We start from the raw sequence: 7,950 nt of genomic DNA on the forward strand, positions 1-7,950 counted from the left end.
ATGAATTCCTTATTTTCCAATAGACAAACCAAACATTGTCTGATTGGACATACCTAAAAGTAGTGTGAATGAAAGATTAAAGGAATTTTTGGAATAATACTAACATGGTTAAAAACATGTGGATGAAGTATATGTCATGTAGGTGATGCTATGGAAATTTGGTATTGGGTACACATGTACAAGTGGTACTATGTACAAACGATACATATGGTACTAGTATGGATGCATGAATTGCATGAGGATATATGACATCTATAGCTGTATGTGTGTAATGCACCCTATGTGTAGATGCACATGGTTGAGGAAAAGGCACTAGCTGATTTCCTGGTGTGGCACCTGATCCGGAGTGCGTATAGAGGCAAGACCAAGGTGGAAACTAAGGATTGGTATTGGAAAGTAGGGATAAGTATCCGTATTTAGTTTTAGTCTTAGTATACATATGACATCTGATGTTGATTTATGATTTTGATGGTTATGTTTGAGCTAACCTGATATGATATTTTATACATGTTGATTGGTCAAATGTGCTAGTTTTACTTGTTGTGGCTAATACAAGGAGACTACAGGAAGCAAGTATTCAGAAAAAACACAAATGCTCTGGGAGAACATGCATTTCTTCCTATTATTTAAACAAAATGGAAATGAGGAATAATAGTTAAAGGACAAACAACATTAACCCATAATTACTCATGTGGTAGTACTATTACATTAACTATGGTAAACAAAATTGAGTTTATGCATCTGAAAATCTCTCACAAAATTGATTGAAATAAATGTTACAGGTAGCAAGGAAAGGAGAATTCCAAGTAGAACTCCTTTATAACCGATACATATCAGAAGATCTTATTTAGATGGCAAGGCCATGGGAGCCTATAAATTTAGAAATAGCTACCTCTGAATGAGGAATAATATTGTAAGATGCAGTAATACAGTGAGGATAGTGTAGATTTAAGGGGGGGAGTATGTAACACCCCTCCATTGTATGTAACACTCTACTAACCTAAGCTAAGAAAAGTTAGGTCCAAGGTGTAACAGTGAAAGAAAATACTTTATTGTTGAATAAATAAAGATAATGTAAAATTCTTGGAAAACAAGACACCAAGAGATCAGGTTCTTGCCAAATAAAAATCCCATTAGTGAATGAGAATGGATAATTCTTTCATGATAAGACTTCGAAATCTAATTCTAGATAAGATTAATGGATTTGGAGATAAATATCGATTAAGTTACTTAGCTTGAGAAAGATGCAAAGTTAATAAAAACATAAAAGCCTTGTGGGAGAGAAAGGAAAGATTTTATGAGGAAAAGCCTCACGGGAGAGAAAGGCAAGCTTTTCAAAGAAAAGCCTGGGAAAATGGATAAAAAGGATCCATAAAAGAGGGACGCTGCTAATGGAAACCATATCATGAAAGAGGATATTAAATACCCATTGAAGAGATCAACAAGAGGCAGTTGATCCATGAAAATAACTCTCGGTTCGGGGGTGAACTGGAGGAAGTCAGTTCTAGGTTGGCTGGTGGTTCTCAATCTTCCAGGTGACATTATTTCAAATTCTCTTGTCAGATTCCATTGCATGGGACGTATTGTATGTTGTTTCTTACCTTCTAAGTTGTCGAATTCTCTTAGCATATGTGTATAGTTGCATGTGTGATCTTTGTGTAGGAGGATGGTTGAATAATGATACATGAAACAACTAGGTATGATGAATAATTATGTTTTTAAGTTTTCCATAGTATAGCAGGTGGTTCAGGTTATTCATGCTAGGCCTTTTGCATCATGAATTGCATCTACTAAAGGTCATCTTAAGTATTTATTCACTATGATTCGTATTGCATAAGATATATGCCAGTAATACTTTCAACTATGATAGTAAGACTATGAATATATTACATGATAAAGCTAACTACAGTGCATTTATGACAATGTCCCCATTAATGATTGTGATGAATCCTCAAAGGAATGAAACCCAAATGGAGGATCTTGAATGATCATAATTGATGTTAACTTTCTTTATGAGAGGATTATATATGGACGTATGTGACAACTATTGCATATAAATTTAATCCAAGTTAAATTTGGTAAAGTAACATAATATATGAGTTTTAATAGTATGTCAAAAAGGTATTTGCCAATATTATTCTTTTTTTTATATGGTATCAAGCAGGTATGTGACAAATTAAAACGTGGTTTTTTTTTTTTTTTTTGATTTGCCTAAATGGGCATACATGTCGAGTATGATAGTTCGTCAAACATATATCATATTGTACATATTATTTGTATAACTTTGTGGACAAAATTAAAAATCCATACGGCGAACCAGGACAATACACACTTTACATTTTGCTCTCACTCGTATCAAGTTGTTTTCAACATTGATACAACTATATTGCATAACTGTTTGACTGTTATTTCATGTTTTGTGTTCGTTCCACTATATTGAGATTAATGTGATGCACGGTATCAGTCACTAAGCATTAGATCCTCCATCTACGCTACTCAAGTAATTATGTGATATGGCTTTGACTGAAAAATTACAGGTAATGGCTTTTATAATTTACATTTTCAATCAACAACCACTATTAGTAAATATTAAGGTGCAATTGAAAATAGAAATCAAGGTCTGTTGGAGAATATATGTGAACCTTTGCTTTGAATCAGGTATATGTCACTTTGTTTTATTTTAGTGATCTTTTTTCTTGAAATTACCATATCGTAAACCTTAAATCATTAAAATCCTAAACCTTTTTACTTAAATCAGTAAAATAATAAACAATTCCACTGCTGAAATGAATCATATATATTTTCTCACATCATCAGATGGTTTTATTAGATTTTGACAACGATCAAACGAAGTTATTACAGAATAGCAAAATGAGATCAAAGACAAATTTCAGGTAGAGATCCAGCTCAGCACTCAGCTGCTCAACAACGTCTACAGCTAGAGTAATATATTGATCTTCGTCATGGCGTTTCTCTCTAATACCTATTCATCTGCAAGTAAAATACACACATATGACAAGCTAGAGATGAAACAAATGACTGAAATGAAGTTAATCTACATTACACATCAATAAATGTATAATTATAACGCAAATAATAATCTACAGTATCAGGAGTAAAGCATACAAGCTTGTTTGGAATAATCAACCATCACGGACAAAAACATTGTACAGAATGGAATGAAACAATATATAATGGAGAAATATCTAAGATCTGTCAAATAATACTTATAAAGAACTATAACTTACCTTATCAGTACACAATAGTGCTCCAGCATTGCTTTGCAAAATCTAATATGGGGGTAGAGGAGGTGACTTGTATGAGTAGTGATGTGCAGGTGGTGAGGGGTAGATTGGTGGTTTTGGATGCAGGGGAGGAAATGAAGGTACTGCTTTGGGAGGAGTAGGGCTTACTATGTAGGCTAGGGGAGGTGGAGATTTGTATCCGTATGGTTTTTTTGGTGGGGATGGTGTAGCATTCGGTGGTTTGGTCACTGGAGAAGGTTTATGGTGCTCGTGGTGTTCAAGGTGGTGTTGAAATTATAATTTCAACTACATTGAACAATTGAACAACAACATCTATTTTACTTTAAAAAAAAAGCCACCGCCATTACTGCCTTTTCACCCTTTAATTGTTTTTGTGTTCCCGAAGGAGGAAGATCAGATCCAACGCTGCACCATTACTTCTAAACAACCGCATTAAAGAGCAGAATGGCCGAAAGTGAAAAGAACCAGCCTCGAGCCGTTGCAGCATTTATCAGCCATGGGTTTCAACACCACCGACTCAAGAAATACAACAAAAGATCAGATTTGTTCATCATGAGCAGAAGATTGTAGTAGAAACTTCATCAGCGAGTTAAAGTGGTTAGTGGATAAGTTATGACCCCTTCCCACACTGTAAAAAGTAGAAAATGTAATGCACTATAAAATGCAGACACAGCAGTGTAGAAAAGATAGAGAGTTTTCTTTGTAATGCACAACAGTGCAGAAGTTTTTGTAATACGCAGCAGCACGTATGAAAGAATGAAAAATTTACACACAGCAGTGTAAAAATTTTCAAGAAAGAAACAGAGTGTTACAACAACGTTAATTTTGAGCAGAAACAGAGTGTTTTGTATATGCACATGAGTGCAGACACACCATTGCAAAGTGCAGACACAACAGTGCAAAAACAGTGTGTTGATTTTCAGAGGAGACAGAGTATTTTGCTTTCTGTAATGTACAACAGTGCAGACACAGTAATGTAATTTTTCTTTACAGTGTGAAGTTTTTTTTTTAAGTTTTTGAACTGTCTTTAAAGCAGTCTTGTAGTTATCCCTCTGTTAGAGGAAGTATCATTAATGAATACAAAGTCCATTTTGTTGTGCATTGTTGAAACTTTATTATCAGAATTTTTTTTTTTGTTACAAGACGTCAAAAAAGAGTGTTGCTGAAACACCAGTTTCAGTGTTGCTGAAATACAGTTGCTGAAACACTGCATTCAGCAATTGACGAAACTGCGTTGCTGAAACACCGTATTCCGCAAAGGATTTTTATTTCCGCTGTGTTAAAACAGAGTATTGTTCTGTTTTGTTCAGTTTTGTTTGGAATTATTAGAAATTCCCAACATGGTATCAGAGCTTGTCCAGGCTCTTTGAAGACATCAAAGAAGCTGAAGGAAGGTTTCTTGCTACAGCAAATTATCCAGCAGAGTGAAAATGCTGTCAAGGTATTTTTCAGATTAGTTTTTGTGTAGCTGTTGAAGACAATTAAGTGGTTTTTAATACACAGTCAAGTATTGCAAGAATGGCCAGCACCAGCACCAGCGTGGGTATGTTTAATACCCAGCTCCCACAGTTCAATGGGAAAAACTATGAATACTGGGCAATAACCATGAGAGCCCTGTTTGCCTCACAAGTTTTATGGGAACTTGTTGAATATGGATTTGAAGAACCAGCAGATGAAAATGAGTTTAATGGATTAACTCAGACAGAGAAAGAGCTGTTGAAGAGCAATAAGAAGAAGGATTCAAAAGCCCTTGTACTTTTATATCAAGCAGTGCATGAGAGTGTATTTCCAAGGATAGCAGCAGCCAAGACATCCAGAGAAGCATGGCAAACTCTCAAGACAGCCTATCAATGCATGGAGAGAGTGAAGACAACAAAACTACAGTTGCTGAGGAAAGATTTTGAGAACCTGCGCATGAAGGAGTCAGAAAATATTGACTCATTATTCACACAAGCAATTGGTCTGGTCACACAGATAAGGTCTCATGGAAAAACTCTTGAAGAAAGGAGGATTGTGGAGAAACTATTGAGGTGCCTACCCTCAAAGTTTGATGTGATTGTCACCACCATAGAAGAGACAAAGGATCTCTCAAATTTTTTAGTTGATGAACTTCATGCATCACTGATAACACATGAGCAGAGGTTGAGTAGAAATGAAAACTCATCTCTAGAGCAAGCCTTAAAGACCCAGATGTCATTTGGAAGAGGAAGAGGTCAAGGTAGAGGAAACAAGAGAGGAAGAGGCAGAAGCCAATACAGAGGTGGAAGAAACAGTTCAGCAAACATTCAAGGAAGAGGTAGCAATCCAAATCAGAACCAAAGCCATGGCAGTAGCCAACAAAGTGGACAACATCATGCTCAAGGACAAAGGTATGAAAAATCCAATGTCCAATGTTATTACTGTAAAAAATATGGGCACTATGCAAATGAATGTAGGAAAAAGCAGCATGATATGAGTAATAGATCTAGTGCAAATATCACTAGAGAAAATATCAGCCAAGATAATGTGTTGTTAGTTTGTAATATGGATGAAACAAACAATGAAGATATATGGTTTCTAGATTCTGGTTGCAGCAACCATATGACAAGAAACATAGCCCTGTTTTCTGCTTTAGATCAGAGTGTGCAGTCACAAGTCACACTTGGGACTGATAGTAAAATTTCTGTTTTGGGAAAAGGAGAAGTTAAAATATTTACAAAGAAAGGTGAAAAGAAAACCATAGCAGATGTTTATTATATTCCCGGAATGAAGTGTAACCTCTTGAGTATTGGACAGCTTGTTCAAAATGGTTATAATGTTTTCTTTGAGAATGATGTATGCACCATCATGGATAGAAAACCCAGCAAAAGATGCATTGCTGAAGTGAAGATGACGAGGAACATGATGTTCCCTCTCAGAATAAGGGCAGATTTGAAAAATAAAGAAGTAATTGCAGCAGTGACAGAGGCTCTCCAAAGCATACCAAAGGATGAAAATTGGTTTTGGCATTTGAGATTTGGACATCTCAACTTTGGAGGTCTTAATTTGTTGAGTAGAAAAGGAATGGTAAGAGGATTACCATTGATAGAGAAACCGGACAGCCTTTGTGAAGGTTGTATCTTGGGGAAACAACACAGAGAAAGTTTTCCATGAGGGAAAAGAATAAGGGCAAAAGCACCCTTAGAGATTGTCCACTCAGATTTATGTGGACCAATGCAAACCCCATCATTAGCAGGCAGCCAATATTTTCTAACATTTATTGATGACTTCACCAGAAAGACTTGGGTTTAGTTTCTGAAGAACAAAAGTGAAGTGTTTGAAAATTTTCAAAATTTCAAAGCACTTGTAGAAAATCAAAGTGGGCTTCATATCAAGGTTTTGAGAACTGGCAGAGGAGGTGAGTATATCTCCAAAGAATTTTTACGTTTTTGTAGGGAAAATGGAATTCATAAAAAATTTACAGCAAGGTACACCCCGCAGCAAAATGGAGTTGCTGAACGGAAGAATAGGACCATCATGGATATGGCAAGGAGCATGTTGAAGGCAAAGCATTTGCAAAATGATTATTGGGCTGAAGCTGTACATTGTGCAGTATATATTTTGAATAGGTGTCCTACAAAAGCAGTGATGAACAAAGTGTCGGAAGAAGCATGGAGTGGGAGAAAGCAAGGAGTCACCCACATGAAAGTTTTTGGTTGTGTGGCTTATGCACACATTCCAGATCAGCTAAGGAAGAAATTGGACAGCAAAGGGGAGAAATCTATTTTCATTGGATACAGTGAGGAATCCAAAGCTTACATGTTGTATATCCCATCCACCAAGAAGTTTTTTGTGAGCAGAGATGTTTTGTTCATTGGGGAGGAAGCTTGGGATGGAAGCATAGAGAAAACAGTGAATGTTAATAACTGTTTGTCTCATGATGAAGATGATGAGGAGATGGCTAAAACACCCCAAACAGCAGCGCCAACACAAGGACAGCAAGAGACACCCTTGAGGAGAAATGAAAGTGCTTCTCCAAGCACACCACAAGGAGGAAATTCAAGTGCGTCCTCAAGCACTTGCACACCAAATGAAAGAGGTAAGAAATTCAGAAATTTAAGTGACATTTATGATGAATGAATGAATTCTTTGTTTGCTTTGTATTGTTATGTTGATGACCCTGTTCATTTCGAAGATGCGATTAAAGATGAGAAATGAATAGAAGCTATGGATGAGGAGATGAATGCCATAGAAAGAAACAAGACATGGGATTTAGTTGAACTACCAAAAGGTAAAGAAGTCATTGGAGTTAAATGGGTCTACAAGACCAAGAGTAATGTTGAAAGAAAGATAGAAAGACACAAATCAAGACTTGTTGTCAAGGGATACAAGTAGCAGTATGGGAGAGATTATGAGGAGACTTTCGCACCGGTTGCAAGAATGGAAACCGTAAGAGCAGTGCTGTCCATAGCAGCACAAAACAAATGGAAAGTTTACCAAATGGACGTGAAGTCAGCATTCTTGAATGGAGTGTTAATGGAAGAGGTTTATGTTGAGCAACCTCTAGGCTATGAGAAGAAAGGCCAAGAGCACAAAGTTTGCATATTGAAGAAAACTATTTATGGGCTGAAGCAAGCGCCAAGAGCGTGGTACAGTAGGATAGATTCTTATCTACTGGAGAACGGATTTGAGAAGTGTGAGGGAGAACCCACCGTTTACATCAATG

Source organism: Pinus tabuliformis, chromosome 9, assembly GCF_031772625.1.
Source record: "Pinus tabuliformis cultivar Carrire ecotype Pingquan chromosome 9, CPIR1, whole genome shotgun sequence".
NCBI classification, from domain to species: Eukaryota; Viridiplantae; Streptophyta; class Pinopsida; order Pinales; family Pinaceae; genus Pinus; species Pinus tabuliformis.